Here is a 20,380-nt window from a genome sequence, read left to right on the forward strand (position 1 = left end):
TGCCGTTTCGGTTTTTTACTTCAAATTAAGATATGTGCAGTGTGCATAGGAATTAGTTCATAGTTTTTTTTTAAACTATAGTCCGGCCCTCCAACAGACTGAGGGACAGTGAACTGGCCCCCTGTTTAAAAAGTTTGAGGACCCCTGGTCTATTCCCTTCACGGCATCCCCACCATCTGGGACGTGTTTTGCTCTTGGGAAGTGTCTGTGGAATTAATGAATGAACATTTTTATAGAGGAGGAAACTGAGGCTCCCTGAAGTGAAGTAGGCCAGGTCTCACAGCTAGTCAGGACCACGTGACCATTCTTCCCCCAAACGCCCCGCGGGCACTTCGCTGTGGGGCAGTGGCCCTGGGCTCACACCAGCACTGGCCAGACGGACGGCCCCCGGGAAATGCACCCGCCAGTGGCATTTCACTGCCGGCGTTTGGAGAACTCTTGCAGCCTGGGCTCAGGTGCCAGAGAGTCTTGGGCATTCGTTCGGGTGTAGGCGCACCCTACCGGCCTCTCTCGGTGACAGGCTACTTCTGATTCTCGAGTGAGGCTGTCAGTGCCAAGGTCAGAGGTGACGGAGGCGAGACCGGGCATCCCAAGATCACTGGCCTCAAATGGAGAGGGGCTCAGCCTCACGGGGCTCCGTGCCGAACACATACACGACGCCACCTGAAAGCGAGGCTACGACGTGTTGTTGGAGAGCCCCCGCGCTGGCTGTGCTCCTATCCCATGTGGTAATTTCCGATTGCTGAGTCAGTGGGTAGAGCCCACGTGTGTGGGGCGCTCAGCATCTCGCGGCCTCCATTACTGCAAAAGGCTCTCCCGTGTTTTCCCCAGAGGCAGGCACGCTCTGCTGGCGTTTCCCTCCTTTCCTGGCGATTCCCTCCTTCCCTGAGCCTGGGTTGTTGGTGCCATTGAGGCCGAAGGGGCCAAGAGCTGCCACGTCCGCCGTCTGCAGTCCAGCTGCAGGCAGCCCGGTGCCAGGTGTTGAGCACCCACTGGGCGCACGAGGACGGGGACCTTCTCCGTTGTCTAAGGCTCTCCCGGGGCCTGCTGCACCTGCCCGCTGCCTGGCCGGGATTCCTAATGAACCACAGACACAGACTGTGTTTTTGTGGGGAGATGGGTGAGCACAGGAAACGGATGAGAAAGCAGGACTAGTGAAGCATCCGAAGGGAAATCGGACAGACGGTGGTGGGAGCAGCAAGAAGGCAGCTGTCACTCCAACGGGACCTGGGCCGGGCTCAGGGGGGTGTGGTCTGAGGTGGATGACTCGGTGCAGGCGGAGGGGATGACGGGTTCCAGGTTGCTCAAGAAAGCAGAGCTGCCTCCGAGGAGTCCATCAGGGGTGCCAGATCTGGAGGTTTACAAACTCTCTCCGTTACCACGGCAACACTTCCTCAACTCCCTCCAGCCACCGGTTCTGGTCCATGGACTCCTGAGCAGCCTGGCTGCAGGCAGGAGGACTCCTCCTTGTGGCCCGGGAGAAGGGCTGCTGGGACCCGTTCTCCCCTCCTGCCCCCTTCCCAGGGCCCCGGGACAGAGCTGGGGTGGCCGACGGCGTGCTGGGCTTGAGGTCCTTACGGGATGTGTTATATGTTTGGCCATGAAAGCAATTAGGTAAGAAACCTTGAGTGGATAGGAGTAGTCGGCCTCCTCCTTTTCCGACTTGAAACACATTTGATCCCTCTGTATGTTCTGAAGTGGTGATAATCCTGATTTTAAATCTGGGGTCACAAAGGCAACCAAGCTGGTTCTAGTTGACTCTAGTTCTTTCTCTTTCTCTCCCCCTGCCCCTCCCAGCCACCACTCCCAGCCTGCACATACTCAGTTAGCTACCCATGCAGCAATACTGCTAACACTCAGCACAGGTTGCTGGAAAACACCTGAGATTATTCTCCCAAGAGGGGCAAACCTCTATCACAGGTTGCAGATTGGAATCCCGTGAGGCCGATGTGACCATGAATGGGTTTTGTTTCTTCTACAGCTTTCCACATTCTTAGCACATGCTCCCTGCGTTCCCACCCACAGCCTGGGTCAAGGCCTGGATCAAAGGCCTCCCCCTGCCCCCCGCCTCATTCACTAGCTGTCTGACCATCTCCTTCCCCTGATCCCTGGGCCACGTCTGTTTTGAGAAAGTCTGTGAGTTGAAATTGAGGTCCCAGGCATTGAGGTCACGTGCCAGTGTGACAGGGGCTGGGAGTTCCATCTGCACAAGCACCTGTTTCTGAACCCATGTTTAAGGAGCAGCTACTATGGACCAGACACTGTGCACTGGGAATTCAACGGAGCGGTGGCACCAAAGGACACCTGGGGGAGTCCGATCTTACCAAGGGCCACAAAAGGTTATAAATAAAATAATACCGGAGCCGGGGGAAGAACACTTAGCTCTTGGCAGAGACCTCGGTTTCCTCATCTGCAAAATAGGGACAGTAGCTGAGCTGTCATGAGGGTTAAATGAGAGGAAGGAGGTGAAGTGGCTACTACAATGCCCGGCACACATGTATACAATATTCCATGGATGTTACTGTTGTTAGCTGTTGCTTCCTACCGAGTTAGTATTTTCTTTGTTAAGCATCCAAATAACTCTATCTCTAGGACAACAAGAGGCAATATCTCTCATGAATTTGTAAGATCAAAGGCAACAAAGAAGGGACTAGGCACAGAAAAGTACACCACGTAATATGCATATTATCTTCTAGAAAGGAAAGTGAATTGACAAGTATGTTGATAAGAAAGTGGGGGAAGGGAAAATAGCCTGGCAGTTCCTCAAAAAGTTAAACTAAAAATTGCCATATGATCCAGCAATTCCACTCCTAGGTATGTGCCCAAAGCAACGGAAAGTAAGCACTCAGAAACAAATCCTTGTACACCCATATTCGCAATAGTCAAAAGGTGGAAACAGCCTCAAAGCCTATCAACAGAGGAACAGGTAAACAAGTGGTGCTGTATACAGGCAATGGGATATCGCTCAGTCACCAAAAAGCACCAAGCCAGACCATGGATGGACCTTGAAAACATTATGCTACATGAAGAAGCCAGACACTAAAGGTCATACGTTGTATGGTTCCACTTTATAGAATAACAGAAAAGACAACTCCATAGAGACAGCAAGCAGACTGTGGCTGCCAGGGGCCGGAGGAGGGGAAGCAATAGGGGTACCTGCTCAGCGGGAACAGGGATTTATTTGGGGGTGATGAAAATCGAGGTGGTGGTTACACAACATCGTGAATGTACGAAATGCCACTGAATTGTTCACTTTAAAATGGTTAATTTTATGGGATGTGACTTTCTCCCAGATAAAAATAATGTGGAAAGATATAATGCAAAGTTGCTTGAAATCTAATAGCTGGTAAGTGGAAAAGAATGATCCAGTTTCCATTATTAATTGCTTAAGAAATAGAAAATGTCATAGTTGTGTGTTTTTTTGGTGTGAATTTATTCACTCACTCCAAAAGCAAACGCTGAATGACCGCACACCTCAGGGGTTTAAGTGTTCCTATGGAAGGAGTAACTTTTTTGAAACCACTAATCACTTATTCCTGGAAAATGTCCGTCAGGAAGGAGCTGGGACCTTCTTCCCCATGTGGCACATGCTCTGTGACGGGTGTCCCCTCCCCTGTCCAGACAGGGCGGGGCAGGCAGGGCGTCTGCGTGGGCCTGAGGTGTTCTTTCTGCTGGGAGTCCCTGCCGTCTGTCCACCGAGAACACAGCAGACGTCGGCTCTGTCCTCAGAGGGCTAACAGTGTCCTCTCTCAAAGCTCCGACGAGCACAGTGGTTGGGCATCGGCGAGTCCCCCGAGCCCACCTCGCCTTTTCCCGGAACCAGAGGCGGCTTTGGGCCAGCTGTCCGTGGGCGGGACCTGCGTTTCTAATCTGAAACAAGGAGAGCTCCGAGCAGGTGGCGTCTGGGCCGAAGGTGTGGAGGCCTCACGATGGGGCGGCGGGGTCGCCGTCTCAGTAGCCTGGAGGGTTTCACCTCGGCCACTGCTGCTCAGCAGGCTGTGGACGCTGGGCAGCGGGCGTGTTTCCGGTCAGGCGTGGCCGGCAGGGTGACAGAGGGAGGCTGGAGGCCATCAGTCGCTTCCAAGAAAGGGGCCTGATGGATGGGGCATGGCTGCAGGGCTGGCTCCTCCCGGCTTCGCCCCTTGTCCCGGGCATAAGGTGGCGTAAACAGCGGTGATGGGCTCCGAAAGCCACCAGGTGGGTGGGGGACCGTGAGGGCTGTCATTTCTGTGAGCTTCGAATTCTCAGCCTCAACAGACGGCCAGGGCCAGCCCAGCCTGCACACTGAGAACTCGCGGGGGCCGCGGACCATCGGTGGAATTTTACTCCCGGTCCCTCTGGGCAGGTCCCTCTGACCCCAGCGTTAGTTCCTGGGTGATTTCAGGCCACTGCCCATGAGTGGCGCCTGGAGTCTCGGGGTCACGGCCATGCACGGGCAGCAGAGGGGCGCTGGGAGGCTGGCGCTGTCCCCCAGTGGAGCTCCCAGGTTGGGTGGGAAGGGTGGTACCTCTTGTTAAGGTGGCTGTGGTCCCATGTCATTTAGGTGAAGACACGGCATGTCCACTGCCTGCGGGTCGGTTCCCATAATGCCCAGCTGCTGGACTCCTCAGTCCCTCCTCTGTCCCTGCCCCACACCCCCCTCTAAAGCCGCGAGCCAGCCTTTCCTTCTCACGGCTGACAGCGCAATCGCAGGCGGCTCCCCGTCGCCCTTTTTCTGCCCAGAAGCGAAAAGGAGCTGCTGGGGGCCCTTCCTGGGGACTCTCTGGCGGGAAGCGAGGGCTGTCTTGGAGGAGAATAGAAGTCAACTAGAGCCTCCGCGCAGGGAGGAGCTGTGGAGGTCAGAAGCAGGGGCAAGTCTGCAGTGGCTCGTCACCCAGCCTCCAGTGCGGACCAGGAGGCCGAGCCGCGAGGGGCTGTCTTTTCACTGCTCAGCAGCAACCTCCACCAGCAGCTTGCTGACAGGTGCGGAGCGAGTTTCTCCCCAGGGGCCAGGGTTCGGGTGGACGCTGCCCCGACCCCGGGAGCCGCCCTGAGAGAGGAATCTCGGTTCCTGTGACGTTCATTCTGGAGCTTGGCCTCCCTGGTCCAGCCTCTGCCAAAGGCCGGCTCCTGGCTCCTGGCTCCCGGCTCCTGACCCCTGACCCCCGGCCCCTGGGATGCCCTGACGGGCTGCTCAGCCCATGAGGACCTCTGGGGCCCTGGGGGCCGCCCTTCCAAGAACTTGGGTAGCTTTTCCTTTTGCTGCTCGGAGAGGGAAGAGGCTGTGGGCCCACCTTCCTGTGCCTGTGACGCGTCTCGTGAGCTCTCTGTGATGTGCCTGGAGCCGTTCTCACCGAGTGGTCCGTGTGTATCCGTGTGTGAGGTATGCTGGCCCGTCCACCGGCCTCGGTACAGTCTTCATGGCACGTTTCACCAAACACCCACTGCTGTCCCTCTGACCCAGGGGTCTTCGGGGATTCTCGAAGATCTGCTCCCAGTTTTCCCTGGAGTTTCGGGGGGAAGGGCCGGTTTCAAGGGCAGTCTGTTTGTTTGACCTCAGCCAGCATTTCGGTGCCTGTGTGTCCCCGTGTGCGAGGTGCAGAAGCTCCAGGTGACAGAAACCCCAGGGTGTCCGCTATTCCTGAGCGAAGAGACCGAGCTCGGATTCCCGCCCCTCCCTTCACCAGCTGTTGACCTGGGCACACACTTTGCCTCTCTGAACCTTGGTTTGCTCATCTGTGAAGTGAGGGGGTGGGTGGCTCCTCACTCAAGTGTTTTTCCACTTGAAGTCTTTGCCTGTGCGGTTACTTCCTTTTTTGCATCAACAGCCAGCCCTATCAGAAGTCTGTTGACTCGAACGTTTTGATGTTGGCATAACTTGCAAGCTTCCCTTGGTTGGAATATGCCAGGCCTCCCTGCTTGGGACAGAGGCAGAACCACAGACACACCCAGGGCAGGAGCCGATGCTCAGGTTCAGGGCCACTGCTGGTGAGGATCAGAGAAAAGCAGTCCCTCTGGGTGGACTGGGCCGCACGTGGGTGGTCCTTGGCCGAGCTCGGGGAAGACTGGCCGCTGTCAGCCCCAAGAGCTCCCAGGAGCCCTTGTGCAGTGCGCAACCCGCACACGCGCTAGTAAAGCATCCACTTCTTTGGGCTCTGACCACTGTGGGCAAGGAGTGAAAAGAAGCAGCCAGAGCAGACGTGTGCCATTGACAGGACAGGAGACGCAATTGCTGCCTAAAAATATTTCTTGCAGTGAAAAAGCTGCAAGTCTGGGCCCCAGATGCCGCTCAGATCCTACACCTCCAGAGTCCCATCTCCTAGCTTCAAGAGGAGCAATAACAATGAAACCCCTCACCTTTTTCTAGAACCTTACAATGTGTGAAGCACAGTAAATGTACTTTCTTTTTCATTTTGATTCTGATTTTAACCACTGCCCTGGTGAGTAACAGTCCGTCAGCCCCATTTTAAATATAAGGGGAGTGATTTAAAGACTTGTTCGAGGGCAGCTAGTCAGTGGTCAAGGGAAGAATCGAACCCATGTCTGTCTAGTTCCAAGTTCAAGGTTTCTTTTCTTCCATAAGATCCTGACCTGGGCAGGGGCAGCCAGACCTAAAGGACTACCCTATAGGGGTTCAGAATTAGCCTGAGAAAGCTGTCCTCTTGTTTTAATGATGGTGGGACCCTCCCACACAGGTGCAATTGCTAGACTTGGAGAGGTCTTGGCAGATCTTACAGTTGATCTTCTAGAGCAGTTCTCAACCTGTGGGTCATGACCCACAGGTTGAGAACTGCTAGCAGGGTCGCCTAAGACCATCAGAAAACACAGATATTTACATTACGATTCACTAACAGTAGCAAAATTACAGTTATGAAGTAGCAACGAAAATAATTTTATGGTTGGGGGTCATCACAACATGAGGAACTGTATTAAAGGGCCACTGTTCTAGAGTATTCATTTCTCACACTGGGCAGTGATGCCTGGGTATTGGCATGTAATTACCTGTGTGCCGTTAACCAAGGATTCTCCCCAATAGCTCAGGTAACACCCTGCCAGGCATCTGGGGAAAGCCTTGGGAATCTAGAGAGTCATTTAGAAGTCAGCACGTAGCATGAACAGAACGTCTGTAGGCCATTACTGACAGACTCAAGGCTCTGGGCACCGGCATGGTCTAACGGAGGCTTCTGCAGCTGCCTCCAGCACTGCTTTTACGCACAACATCTGGATAGCCTCCCTCTGAACTCCGACCCGAGTACGCACTGCCGACCACCTGAATCCCCCCGGGACCTCTCCTGGAATATCCAACTTAAATGTGTCGAAAGTGTTAACTGCCTTCTCCTCCCACAGTCCACTTCCCAGGCCCACTCCTCCTGTAGTTCTTATGATGCCCCCCACAGGCACCACCCCCCCCATACCCCCAGCTCAACCCAATAAGCATCCTCTCTCCCATTCATTCCTCCGTCACCACATTCAGTTGGGCATCAGGCTTTGACTCTCCTTTCAAAATCACCACTGACACCCATCTCTCTCCTCAGTGTCCACTGCCACTATCTTAGTTGAGGTCCTTCCCATCTCTGCATCGCCTCTCTCTAAGCCAGCTTCCATCTGGTCATTAGCTGTCGCTTCGAACACAAATCTGACCATAGCCTTTCCCTGCTTAACCCCAAACGACTTCCCATGCGGGGGAGAGGGCTCGCCATCCTTAGTACGGTCATATTCTCCCCATGACTTGCATTTCCCCCAGCCTGCCCTTGACTTTGCATATAGTCTTCCGTCGGCCCAAACACCCAACACCCTGCCCACCCAGCCCTCCTGCAGCGTAGACTCCCCAGATAACTCCTGGGGAGCTTATCACTCCCTCCCTGGGATTGCTCAGTGTCCCAGGGCCACTGCCATTATGATGTGGGTTATTCTGAACTGCGGTTTGTTTTGGTATCGGTCTTATTGATCAGACTGTGGGCTCTCAAAAGCAGAAACAGCCTCATTCTTTTGGGACTCCAAGGTCTTGACAGACTGCCTGGCGCACAGTAGGTCCAGTCTGTGTTGAGTGAATGATCAGATGGGATGGATGTGCCTCCCTCTTTGATGAAGGCAGTGACTTAGCTTGTTGAGTTCATTATTCTCCTGGGTTTCGTCTTCGGGGAAAAGGGCAGAAGTCATCCTCTCTGTATTCCACAGGCTAACTATTGACCAAGTGTTTGGCAATGCATTCCTCTCCTAAAACTGAGTCTGGGCTGGAGATGGGGACCAGAGTTTCAGAGGAAACGAAGGACTCGGTCAGACTTCCCAGCCCTGGGCCCGGGGGAGGCGGCATCGACCTCTTAGCAAGGCCTTGCTCAATCCTTTAGGTGGTGCTTGCAAACCATTTGTAGGAACAAGACGGATCAATGCTACTTTTAAGTCTTATGACTCAAGAATCTCTCATTGGCCCACGGGACTTCAAAATGAGGGGTCCTGCCCGGCCGCCATGGCTCAGTGGTTGAGTGCCGACCTATAAACCAGGAGGTCACAGTTCGATTCCGGGTCAGGGCACATGCCGGGGTTGCCGGCTGGATCTCCAGTGAGGGGCGTGCAGGAGGCAGCTGATCCATGATTCTCCCTCATCACTGATATTTCTATCGCTCTCCCTGTCCCTTCCTCTCTCAAATCAATAAAAATATAGTTTGGGGAGGGGGGGGGAATGAGGGGTCCTTAAAATTAGCTTCAGGTTCCTAGGAACCTAGCGCAGCAGCTTTGGGAGGAAGTTGCTTCTGAGATGCTCCAGCGCACTTTCCCTCCCGGTGCTCATTCAACAGGATGGAGGGGCAGCCTGCGGGGCTGCTTCGGTTTCCCTTTCGGTCAGCAGGACTGGCATTCCCAGGAACTAAGAGCTGCCGTTTACTTAACTCTCTTATTACATAATGTGGTCCTTGGAGCTCTGCAGAAACACTAGGGAATCAGGGCTTATGGTGTCCCCCGAGCTGCCTTCCTGGGTGGGGTGAGGCCTGGCGGAGGGACCGTCTGCTCCCAGCCATTGCCGGGAGCCAGGGAAGCGGGCAGGTCCCCGTCCACCCCTGGCTCCAGGCCGGGTTTTCGTCCGGGCCACTTTCTCAGCCGGTGAGCACTGGGCTCCACCTGGGCTGATTCAGAGACGTGGAAGCTAACTTTTTGGAGGGTCACGGCCTCACCTTCTTCAGTGGCGAGCGGAATGTCCCCCCCCCAACCCCCATCCCTTTCCACACGTCCCCACGCAGTCAGGGAGCCCCGCCCGCCCGCCCCACCCAACCGCCAGCCTTGCACGCAGCAGCCGGCACTCCGCCCGCAGCGGCGCGGACCGCGGGGAACCCCCTCCCCACACACCAGGAGGGGCCGAGCTGGCGCCCTGAAGGGCCGGAGGCAGGCGACTTAGCGGCGGCCCTGGGATGCCAGCCCTGGGCGCTGGTCTCCTTCCAAAGTAAGAAGGGAGCCGAGGTTCCCTCCCAACAGATGGCAGCTCACGGCATTCACTCCGCTCCGCACCCACAGGAAGCGCGGACTCACCTCTCTGTCCCGACCGACGGGAAGGCTCCCGGCGGCGCGTCCCGGGTCCGCGGTGCTGCCGTCGCGGGGACCTGGGTCGGCTGGGCCCGGGGGCAGGTCCGGCGGTCCCCTCGGGCCGGCGGGGCGCAGGGTCGCGGGCGCCCAGCCTACCTGCGCCGGCAGAGGCGCCCTCTGTCTTCCCCGCCCGCCGGCCGGCCGGCGCCGCGCATTTTTGAGGTTTCGCTCCGACTCGCTCCTGCCCCTGAGGTCGCAGCCCGAACTTCCTGGATCGGCCGCGCGCTCCCGCTCCCGGGCTCGGCGGGCGTCCCCTCCGGACCCTCTCTCCACCTCGGTGCCCTCGGACTTGGGCACACGCGCCCAGCCGCACCCTCCGTCTTCCCGCCAGTCGCCCCCCCTCACCCCGCCCACCCCGCCCCCGCGGTTAAGTCCGCGCCCCCTGCGTCCCGGGACACGCCTCCTGCGGGACCAGCCGCGGCGCAGGGAAGTTCCCAGGCACCGGAGACCTCAGTCGGGGAAACTCGGGTTGAGGGGAACAGGCCGGTGCGCCTAATGGAGGGGACTTCTTGGGAAGGGCGTGGAGAGGGAGGCCCTGGGCAGTTGGGTGAAGGCCCAGTGCCTCATCTGGACAGACAGAAAGGACCCGCTCCCCTTGGCAACCGCTGCGCTCAGCGGGGTGCACGCAGCGCCTCTGAAACTCGGTGCCATCCCTGAAGGCATTAAGGGGCACGGCACCCACAGGAGCTGTTGTCGGGAGGGGGTAATGCCCTGGTCTGGAGGGGCCTCCTCAGCGTCATCTTCCAGGACACGGACATGAGATGCTGTTTTCGCCAGGTACCAGGTACCAGGTGCTGAGCCAGGTCTGCAGGCCACCTGCTGTGCTAGGCTGGTGTCTTCAGGCCTCTGCAGGTCAGCGTTAGGGTGAATGTGCCGCCAGCTGTTTCCACGGTGGGACAGCAGACACCCCTGTTCATGCAGCAGAAACCAAATGGCTCTGAGTTGAAAGGCCAGAGAACACCCAGCCCTCCAGGCAGAAATGCCAAGAATGATTAAGGAAAAAGAATTTTTTTTCCCCACTGGAAGGAGAGTGGATGAGAGTCTCTTCCCGGAAATCCAGGTGGAGTGCACGCAGTCCGGATTTGAACAGGAAGAAGGGGAAGGTGTGTCCCAGAGCAGGTGGCCTAACAGGCACTCTCGGGACCAGCAGAGATGGGCAGGTCCGGCTTGAAAGAGTTGGAGGTCCCAGCCCGAGGGTGCCCCTCCGTACACGTGTTTCCCAAGCTGGGAAAAGCGCCATCTGTAGTCACACTTGGAGCCTACACCTGGCTCCTCTCTGCAGCTTAAAGGCAGAGTGTGGTGGCCTACAAGACAATTTTTAAAAATATATTTTTATTGATTTCCCAGAGGAAGGGAGAGCGATAGAAACATCAATGATGAGAGAGAATCATGGATTGGCTGCCTCCTGCACCCCCCTACTGGGGATCCAGCCAGCAACCCGGGCATGTGCCCCAACCTGGAATTAGACCGTGACCTCCTGGTTCATAGGTCCACGCGCAACCACTGAGCCACACGGGCTGGGCCGGCTTCTAGGCAGTGGAGGAGGACAGGTGTGGGGGGCCAGCAGAGAGGCCTAAAGACTTGGGAAGGGGCATTTCCTTGCATGGTCAGGAAGGACACTAGACGGTGGGCCAGGAGCCTTACGCAGAGTGTATCCTCCAACGTTTCACAACGCACTCATGAGATGCAGTGTTGCCCTTGATTGACAGATGAGGACACTGAGGTTCAGAGAAGCTAAGTAACTTCCTCAAAGTCACGTAGCTCATCAATGGTGGGGCCCGGGTTTGGGTCCAAGTGTTTCCCACGCCCAGCTCACCCTTTCACCACCATACCACCCAGTAGAGGAGGAACTCGCGTCTGCGAAGGAACCCACACTCGAGCCGGGGCAAGGTTCAGGCCTGGACGGAGGCCCGTGAAGGAGACGCTACAGAAAATGCTTTCCTGGAAATCTAGAACAACATTACCGAGGCCTAAGGGACAGTCATCTAGGGCTGCTTTTTAAGAGAAAACAGGAGGGAACGAAATGAGAGAAACCGAGGCAATTGGCTTGAACTCAGGCTTCTTGGGCATGACTGTCAATGGTAGAAAGAAAACCAGAGGCCTCCCTCTAAGGTGGTAACCCTGTGATGTCTCGGGGCGAGAAAGAGAAACGGGTGACTCAGGTGAGCAGGACGGCAGACTTGCCCAGGGTGGATGGCCGGGGCTGCAGCCTGCGGAGGGCCTGACTCTACGAGGGAGATGCGCTTCTGCCGGGAGAAGGGGAGTGGGAGTCTAGCCAGGATGCTCTCACTCCGGGCGGATGATGCATCCCTCACGAAGGAGCAGGTTAGAACACCCCCCTGCGATTTCATTCTCTTGGCAGTGAAATCCCAACTCCGATGAGCTCATGAGTGGCCCCAGGCAACCACAGGGCTGTGGCATTTTGCTTAACCCTTATTATCTTTCATGTTTTCACTAAAGATATTTGCAGGTGGTCAAGAAGTTAGCCGGCTGTAAATGCAGTAAAACAGAGCATGAATATCTAATTACAAAAAAAAAAAAGGCCCAAATAAGCAGATTTTCGTTCTGAGACTGGAAATTGGAGTGACCACCCGCCGCTAAGGGTAGCACCTGCCGAGCCCCGGTCGCAGTGTGCTGGGGACAAGAGGTGTTGCCGCCCTCCCCGAGTGCTGGGAAAGCCAGTGGGGTGACCAGGGTGGAAGGCAGCCTGCCGGAGGCCGGGACCGACCGCACTTGCCCTTGCCCTGGCCGTGCCCTGTCTCAGCAGACGACGAGCACTGTTGGTCAGCATCCATCCACCCTGTGCCACCTGCAGGCTCTCTCCCATCGGTTGGCAAGCTCCCCGAGTTGAGCAGGCCTGTCACATCTGCCGCCTTTGCACCCAGGACAGTGCTGCCCCAAAGGGCCACCTTCTTCAGGTATGGGAACTATTCAACAGGACATCCCGTCACCCTCACCTGAAAACGGGGGTGCGTTCTCGCCTGCGGCACGTGGGTGAGAGTCTAGGAGCATAAACGGGCCGCAGAAAGTCCTGATGCTCCGCCGAGTGCCTGGACCTCGGAAGGGCGTGGACAAGGCACGGGCTGTCAGGAAGTGATCAGCCGGTCAATGGTGTGGACGAGATCAGACTTGTTCACCGGGTCCTGAAATAGTAGCGTCTTAGCACCACGATGGAGGCAAGTTCAGGCGGAAATACGACACCCGCGGCAGGAAACGAATCTCGGGGATGGGTTATCTCCCTGAGGTGGCTCAAGCTGGCAACACGAAGGGGTTCCCCAAGGGTTTGGACAGACGTGTCAATGGCTGAGCTACGGGGAAGCTGCAGGAAGCCGAGGTCTGCCACCTGGGCAGGAGGTCAGGGTGGCCCCGCAGCCCCTTACGCTGTGCGTGCGTGGTGCGTGGGGTCTTTGTGGTGCAGAGCCCTGGCTGCCATAGAACTTGAACTTGAGCCAGTTGGCAACACCAACACTACCTCCCTGAAGCTACTGTCTCGGTGGCCTTTGCTCAGGAAGGCAGCAAAACCTCGTTCTTTTTACCCTAGCCAAGTGTTTTCTGCTTTTTGTTGGAGTCTCATGCGTGTTCAGTTTTAGCGGCTTATTAAAAAACAGTGCATTTTCCAGCTTAATTACAGTCATTCTAAGAAAATATTTCCTCTGTGACACCCCGCCGCCCCCTCCAGCCCACCCCTTACAGCCCTTTAAAAATGCATCGCTTTTTCGTTTTGGCTTTGGGCTTCTAAACAGATTCTGAGAGCTTGTTTTTGTGCCAGCTGTTTTATTTATCTCTCGCAATTCCATTTCCGTTCGGATGTTCCCCCCTGAACTGTCAAACTCTGACATCAGCGCCTCTAATTATGAAAGCTCCTCTGAAAAGCTCCGTGACGATGTCTTTTTAGGGCGACGTGTACAAGCCCTCAGTGCTGCATGCCGCTGCCGAGGAGCATGGGCGTCTTACGGCTGGAGCTCCGAACCTTGGCCGTGGGGGAGTTTTGGACCCTGGGATGTCTCCTGTAATACTCCACGTGTGTCTGCTGCACCCCCTCCCCCCCATCCCTCTGCTCGTGTGCTTTGCGTGTTCTTGAGCGCTCCGGCAGGTTCTCTCGACGGAGCACCCCTTCCAGGAGTGGGGCTGGCGTGTGAGTCGGGTGCTGGCTTGGTAGACCTTTTGCTTAGACCCTTGGGCACGAAGGGGCTCAGTTTTCATTTTCTGTTCCTGGCGCACAGCCCCCCAGAGTTGTGTCCCGGAAGCTAGTTTTAAGCCCTGTCACTGGCCCTGCAAACCGGCCGGGGCCAGCCCCTCTGTGGAGTGTAAACAGAGGCCTCGGGGCCCATTGTCCGCAGGGGTCTGGGGCGGGAGGGCCCCGCAGAGTCCTCACTTGGCCTGTCTGCGGTCCGCCTTGCTTTCCGCAGTTCGCTTGGGGATGGTTACTTATTGATTGATCTATTGATTGATTGAGAGAGCCCCCCTCCCGTGTGAGCTTCACCTAGCACTGACAGACTCACATTGCTGTCACTTTGTCTGAGCGACGCCTGGGAACCCCCGCTTGCCCGGTGCCGTCATTCCGGAGGCAGCGTTGTGAAGTCTGACATTGTTTACTCCTCTTGCCCGGAGGGCCCGCAGAGTGGCTGTGCCTTTAAACCGGCTTCCTTAACTAGTTCAGTGACTCAGATCATGGACGCCCTGCCAACAAGCCTCCCCTCCTGTGCTGGCTCGCCCACAGCAGGTAACGGGAGGCTGACACCACCGAAGCGGGACAGCCTCACTCCCGGGCTGCCGGCGTCCAGTCACCCTCTCCCTCTGTCTTCAGCCTCCACTGACTGCTGTCTGTGTGGCCGTGACATTTCTAACGCACTCTGAGCTGCTGCTGGACCGATCCTGTAGATGGGGAGACTGAGGTCTTGGGAATTTTCAAATGTGTCGGAGACCTGCTCCGTGGAAGGCAGAGTCCAACAACCTGTTAGAAATGCCTTCACTTAGCATACATGTGTTCCCAGCACCATGTGACACATGGGCTGAGAGTCTGGTTTGGGGGAGCTCACACTAGATCAGGTTTCCAGAACTTTCCGAACCCAGACTCCCCTGCTGCTCAGAGCTCCGCCTCACTCAACCGGTTCGGTCTGGGAAGCAGCCTGTGTCCCTGAGGCCCCAGCGAATGAACTGATCCTGGGCTGCTCAGGGCAACAGCAATAATACCTGGAGCTTCCCCGTCATTTCCGGTTACAGAGACATTGCACACGTGTCGGGGACCTTAACCCGCCTTCGCCGGGAGGGCAGGGGGCTGAGAGGCTGGATGGCCACAGGAGTTGCATAACTGGACCGGAGCCCAGGTGCTCTGGCTCCCACACCTGGGTCTCTCCATCCTACAGTGGAGCATCTCGTGGAGGGGACAGACCTATGGCCACCTGGAAGAGTCCAGAAGCATCAGTCTGGGGGGATTCCTGTACTTGGGGAAAGCATGGGCTACAAAAGCGTCTCTCAAACTTTTCCACCCAAGTAATCCTGAAGGACAGGGGACTGCTGCTTTAGGAAGGCATCACTTCACATCTGTGGCTTCGTATGCACTTGACACGCTTTTCCCTACACCTCCAGGGATGTGGGCACGCCAGCTTGGGAAGCTTAGGATCAGATGACATGTGAAACCACAGTCAAACTGTGCTCCAACCCACGGAACCGATGTTCATGGAGATTCTACAATGACCTCTGCGTTGCGCTGGAGGCACCATGACACGGCCCTTGAGGAATTCACAGTCTAATGGGGAACTGACCCTCGACATGATTAGCCGAGAAGAGAACTGCTCATAATGAAGTGCTACATGTAGTTATTTGGATTTAGGGACAGCGAGGCCCGGAGCACTCGTGGAATCCTTCCTTAAGTGGCGGGCTGGCCGGAATCAGGAGGCGCAGAGGGACTCGGCGGCGCGGGGAGGTGTGTCCTAGGTTGGGTACAATACAAACAAAGGGTGAAGGAGGAATACACATGGTAGGACTTTTTTGTAAATAACATTGATTATTTGATGATTTTCTCTCGCTCTCCTAGAAAACTAGGGAAAGACTAAAAACTATGCAGGAGAAACGCAAAATACCATCCATCCCCTGGTGACTAAAGAGGGCTAGTGCTGCATTTTGATAAGGGCCACGCTAGTCCCTTAGTCGGAGATGAGAATAATTTGTATGTCGGTCGTTGGGGTCCCCCGCAGGTTGAACAACGGACTGACTACTTTCAGGGAAAGTTACTTGGGTGGACTTTTGCAGGAATTATTCGAGTATGGAGAGACTAGGAAACTGGAGTTAGAAATTCCAGCTTGCTTGGAGGTCACTATCTCCTCCAGCTCCTGCCTTTAAAACTAGTTAGCTAGCTAACTAACTAACTAACTAACTGCCTCATCGGTGAAGAGCTCTCCATCACTGTCATGAGAGCAATCCAGGGGCCCTGTGGAGGATTGCTCTACCTGGTGAGAGGCGGTATAGCCCTCATGATCCTTTCCCACCCCGAGATCCCAGGGCTTGTGTTGTTAGCAGGACAGTCACATTCCAGTAGATTAGGATCCTGTGTCTTTTCTTTCAATTTGACAGCAGTTGGTTTGTTCAATACAGTGGTCAGCAAACTCATTAGTCAACAGAGCCAAATATCAACAGTACGATTGAAATTTCTTTTGAGAGCCAAATTTCTTAAACTTAAACTTCTTCTAACACCACTTCTTCAAAATAGACTCACCCAGGCCGTGGTATTTTGTGGAAGAGCCACACTCAAGGGGCCAAAGAGCTGCATGTGGCTCACGAACCGCAGTTTGCCGACCACGGGTTCAGTACATGTTATTGGTTAACATGGTAAATGCTATTGGGAGGTAGAAATCAACCATCTTTGAGGTGCTGGGTTGAGTGCTTATGTAGTTTAGCACTGCTGTGTTCTCTTTGTCATGTTGTTATCTGTGCGCCAGCCTTACATGGGGAGCATCCAATCCGATCTCTACCTGCCCGGGTCCCAGTCAGCCACGATCTCCTCCGAAAGGCTCTCCCGGACCCCCCAAGACGAAGGTGGAGCCAGGCCTCTGTATTCCCACGGGACTCTCACGTGTCCGAGAGCCTGTGTATTTGCTCCCACCCTGGGCTGCAGCTCTGTGTGGGCAGGGACGGTGGGTGAGAGGCTCGGTAGCCTTTGACGGAGGCCCCGTCAGAGCGCAGGAGGACCTGGCGGGCGTCCTGGGGAGCTACCCCCTGCGAGTGCCCCACACTGGTTCCTCCTTCCTCACACTGCCTCGGAGTCTGCAATTCCGTCTCCCCAGAGCCCTGACTATTAGGGACTGCACATGAAAAGGGGTGCTAGAGGGGAAAAGAACAGAATCAAAGGTGACGCGGGGTCAGGGTATGTGGCAGGAACACGGCGAAGGGCAGGGGACACGGTTCCTAAGACGCGGTGACACGGATAAGGAGAGGACCTTCCTGCCCCTCCTGCCCCTGGTGGCGGCCTTGGTGCTCCCTTCTCACAAGGTCCAGTCCTGCTCCAGACAAAGGAAGGGAGGAACCAGCTCCGAGGACTCCCCAGCCGGCCATCAGGCCCATCCTCGCTCAGGCTCCTGGTGTGGCCAGGGCTGGGGGAGGAAGCGCGCCAGCTCAGGGAGAGTTCCCAGCCGGGGTGACACCTGGGAGGACCTGAGTGCCTGAGCCACCGCACAGGTTCCACCCGGAGTCTGAGTTCAGAGCAGGGCAGTGTCCGCCCAGGGGCGTCTCTCCCTCCTCCCGCGGAGTCCCACAGTTCTCAGGGCCTCTGAGAGCGTGTGGGTAAGAGAGTCTCTGCTCCTATATATGGCCAGACAGCAGCCCAATCTCGGCCGGCTTCCTGGTTGGCGCGCTCCAGTTTTTCCAGACCTGCAGACTCCAGAGGCTTCCCTCCCGGACAGCGGCGGCAATGGAAAATTTGGCTTGTCGTGCGACTGCCCCAGTCGTCCAGGTCCCCACCCCTCCACCCGGCCCCCTCCTCCCTCAGAATGCTGCAGCTAAAAGCCAAATAATGAGGCTCTCCCAGCTGCAGCCCTGCTAAAAATAGCAAGTTTGTTTATTTTTATGGTCACGAAGCCCGTTTCCTGCTGTTGCTGTTGTTATGAGCAGGGCCCGGTTGGGCTCTGCGCTGGTCACCCGCCAAGTGCATTCTCTCCTGCGCTGGGGGCTCCCATCAAAGCCTCCTCGGGGCCAGAAAACCCGGTGACCTGTGTTCTGTTCTGAGCCTCTCCGCTCTCAGCTGACACCTGCTCTCCTGACCTGGGGCTGTGGGCATCTTGTTTTCAGGTGATCTGCATGAATGCACTTCCCTTTCAGAGATCTGCTGGGAGGAGAGGCGCGGCCAGGGGAAAGGCTACTGGGCGAGGAGGCAAGAAATCTGGGCTGTTCTTCCCTGCTCTGTGACCTTGAGGGAGTCACGGCCTCTCTGACCTCAGTTTCCTCATCTAGAAAACAGGGATAACGCTATTTGCCCAGAATTCGAGTGGGATCATCGACATGAGTCAACTCTGAAAAGTTCAAGGTATCTGCAAGGGATTGTTTCCTACTTGGGCTAAATAAGCCCAGGCACAAGCATGCCTAAAAGACAGATATTCCTTTAGTCCACAGGCCTGTTGAGACCCCCGTCCCAAAAGGAGGTGTGGAAGGGGGATAAGAAAATAGTACAGGGGGAGGAGTATCTTTGGATCATGGTTCCTCTGAGATCTGCAAAAAGCAAACGGCTATTGTAAAACCTGAGAGGTGATCTGGGCTGGAACAGCGCACCGTGGGCTGGGATTTGGGAAACAAAGGGGACTCTTTGACACCCTTGGTTTACTGTGGGCTTTGGAGCCAGGGTCACACTGCTGGGTCCCATCTCCCTTCTCAGAATGTAGAGCCATCATTAGCGGTTCCTGCTCCCAGCCAGAATGGACCTCCGCCTGCCCGGCCACCTAGATCACTTGGTTTATTCCACACACACAGGGCTTGTCCCATGCTCTCCACTCGGCATCCTGGAGGGTCGCCATTGACACTTTCTCCTCTGAGATGCTAACAGCTGAGGGCAGAGCCGGGTTGGATACTTTTGGACTCATCCGGGGCCACTGTGCCTATTGTGTTGGCTTGCCTTCTGGGGAGAACTCTGGCGTGCCCAGGGCTGTCCTGGAGCCTGCGTCACCTTGGGTCCCTGTGTCCGATAGGCGGCTCTGTGTCATCAACAAAATAACAGCTTTGGCTGATGGAAGCAGAAAAGGAATTTACTTAAATTTTAATTCACTACGTTTTAAGGTTAAATTAAAATTTAATTAAAATTTAGGGGTTCTGTGACCTGGATGGATCACTTTTTAATTTTAATTTTTTTGGATGGATCACTTAAAAAAGCAAGCCTCACTGAATTTAGCATTTGCTTACGTTATTAACGTAGGCAACAAACCAAGGACCTGGGCCTTGGTTACCCGTAGAAATCAGAGGCGTTTTCAGCTCACATTTCAGTTGTCGCAGACGTTCCAAAACGTTGTTTATGCGCAGTGCTGCGGTAACAGCAGTCATAGACCTGCCAATGGGTTTATTTAACGCACTAATGAAAAAGCACACATTATGCTATCGTGTATTTTTAAAATACGGTTTAACTGTATTTCAGTATAATTGGCTTCCCGTGTATTTCATGTTGTACACGGGAAAACATTCTTTGTGTGCTTCCGAGCTTTCAGCCGCCGCCCAAGGCGGCGCGGCTCGCGGAGGTTAAGAGCTCCTTGACCTGCAGCACATTCGCGAGCTCACAGCCGGGCTGGCTACGCAATGTGCGGGGCCCAGCGCAAAACGAAACCGCGAGGCCTCTCGGGCAAAAATGTGAAGAACTGGGAGGTGGACCGTAGCGCATTCCACCAAGCCCAGGACCACGCTGAGCCCGGAGACCTGTGCGACTCCAGGTGAAGTGGGCCCGGCTCCGAGGAGTTCCAGAAAGGTCAGGGGGCCTGGCTTTGACCTTCTGCCAGCTGTGCTGGTGAGGACCCAGGCTGCTCCTGCCGAGCCCAGATGCTGTCCCCCTGCCACACCGACACTGCGACACTGCGTGCTGGGAACTGCCCCGAGGCTGTCACCGCTGGTATGTCACTGGGCTGGATGGAGCTGTCCCCACTGCCAGAATGGATTCCGTGTCACTCTCTAGTTTCCCATTTCACGTCTGGACCAGGTGCCTTTGCCTGGCAGCCTCGTTAGTTCCTGGCCAGCCCTGCAGCTGCAAGGATGGGGAGTAAGCAAACCTGTAATGGCTACGTTCCCAGCTCTGCCCCAGAGGGCGGGGCTCCCCAAACATAGGAAGGGGGTTCAGATGCTAGGTGGACAAGAAGCATGAGGAAAGCCCTTGGCTGTACCCACATACCCTGGGGGCACCCTGACCACTTTTGAAGGAAGCCCATGAGCTGGCAAGAACACGTGGCCACGTTGAGGTAGACGAGGCTGGGAGAGAATGCAGACTAAAACATTTTCAATTTCTGGGACACGTAGATGGTTTCTTGGGTCAAAAGGGCAGAATATTTGGACTAGAGGTCACTCAAGAAAATCCCAGCCTATGGAGATAGGACATAAAAACTTGGGACTTTCGCCAAAATATCTTCAATCTGCAAGACCAGACAATGCCAGGAAGAATGGGTGGCCTCACACTGCCACACAGTGTAGTTAATTGAAGAGTTTTCTTAAAGAAAAAGACAGCGAGTGTGGACATACTAATAGTTGGGCCAAGCCAAAGGGACCCAATGTTGCTCTAGAAATATACACGGTGCCGCTTGGGTAAGCCATAGGTTTCTCTGTCCGCCGGTCCCCTCTGAGCGATGGGTGGGCTGTTCTCTAAAGAGTG

General features: G+C 55.6%; 1 protein-coding gene across 2 annotated transcripts in view; it reads right to left on the minus strand.

Annotated features, from left to right (window-relative positions):
• The window catches only part of KIAA0040 (KIAA0040 ortholog), a 34,807-nt gene extending 24,925 nt beyond the window's left edge, over nucleotides 1-9,882 (minus strand). For both annotated transcript variants that reach the window (XR_008555103.1, XM_054711612.1), the window contains exon 1: nucleotides 9,499-9,882. The gene's annotated coding sequence lies outside the window, so the exon portion shown is untranslated. The remainder of the gene's footprint in view (nucleotides 1-9,498) is intronic.
• Between the last annotated feature and the right edge of the window lie 10,498 nt (nucleotides 9,883-20,380).

The sequence above is a fragment of the Eptesicus fuscus genome, chromosome 22 (assembly GCF_027574615.1).
Source record: "Eptesicus fuscus isolate TK198812 chromosome 22, DD_ASM_mEF_20220401, whole genome shotgun sequence".
Classification (NCBI taxonomy): Eukaryota; Metazoa; Chordata; class Mammalia; order Chiroptera; family Vespertilionidae; genus Eptesicus; species Eptesicus fuscus.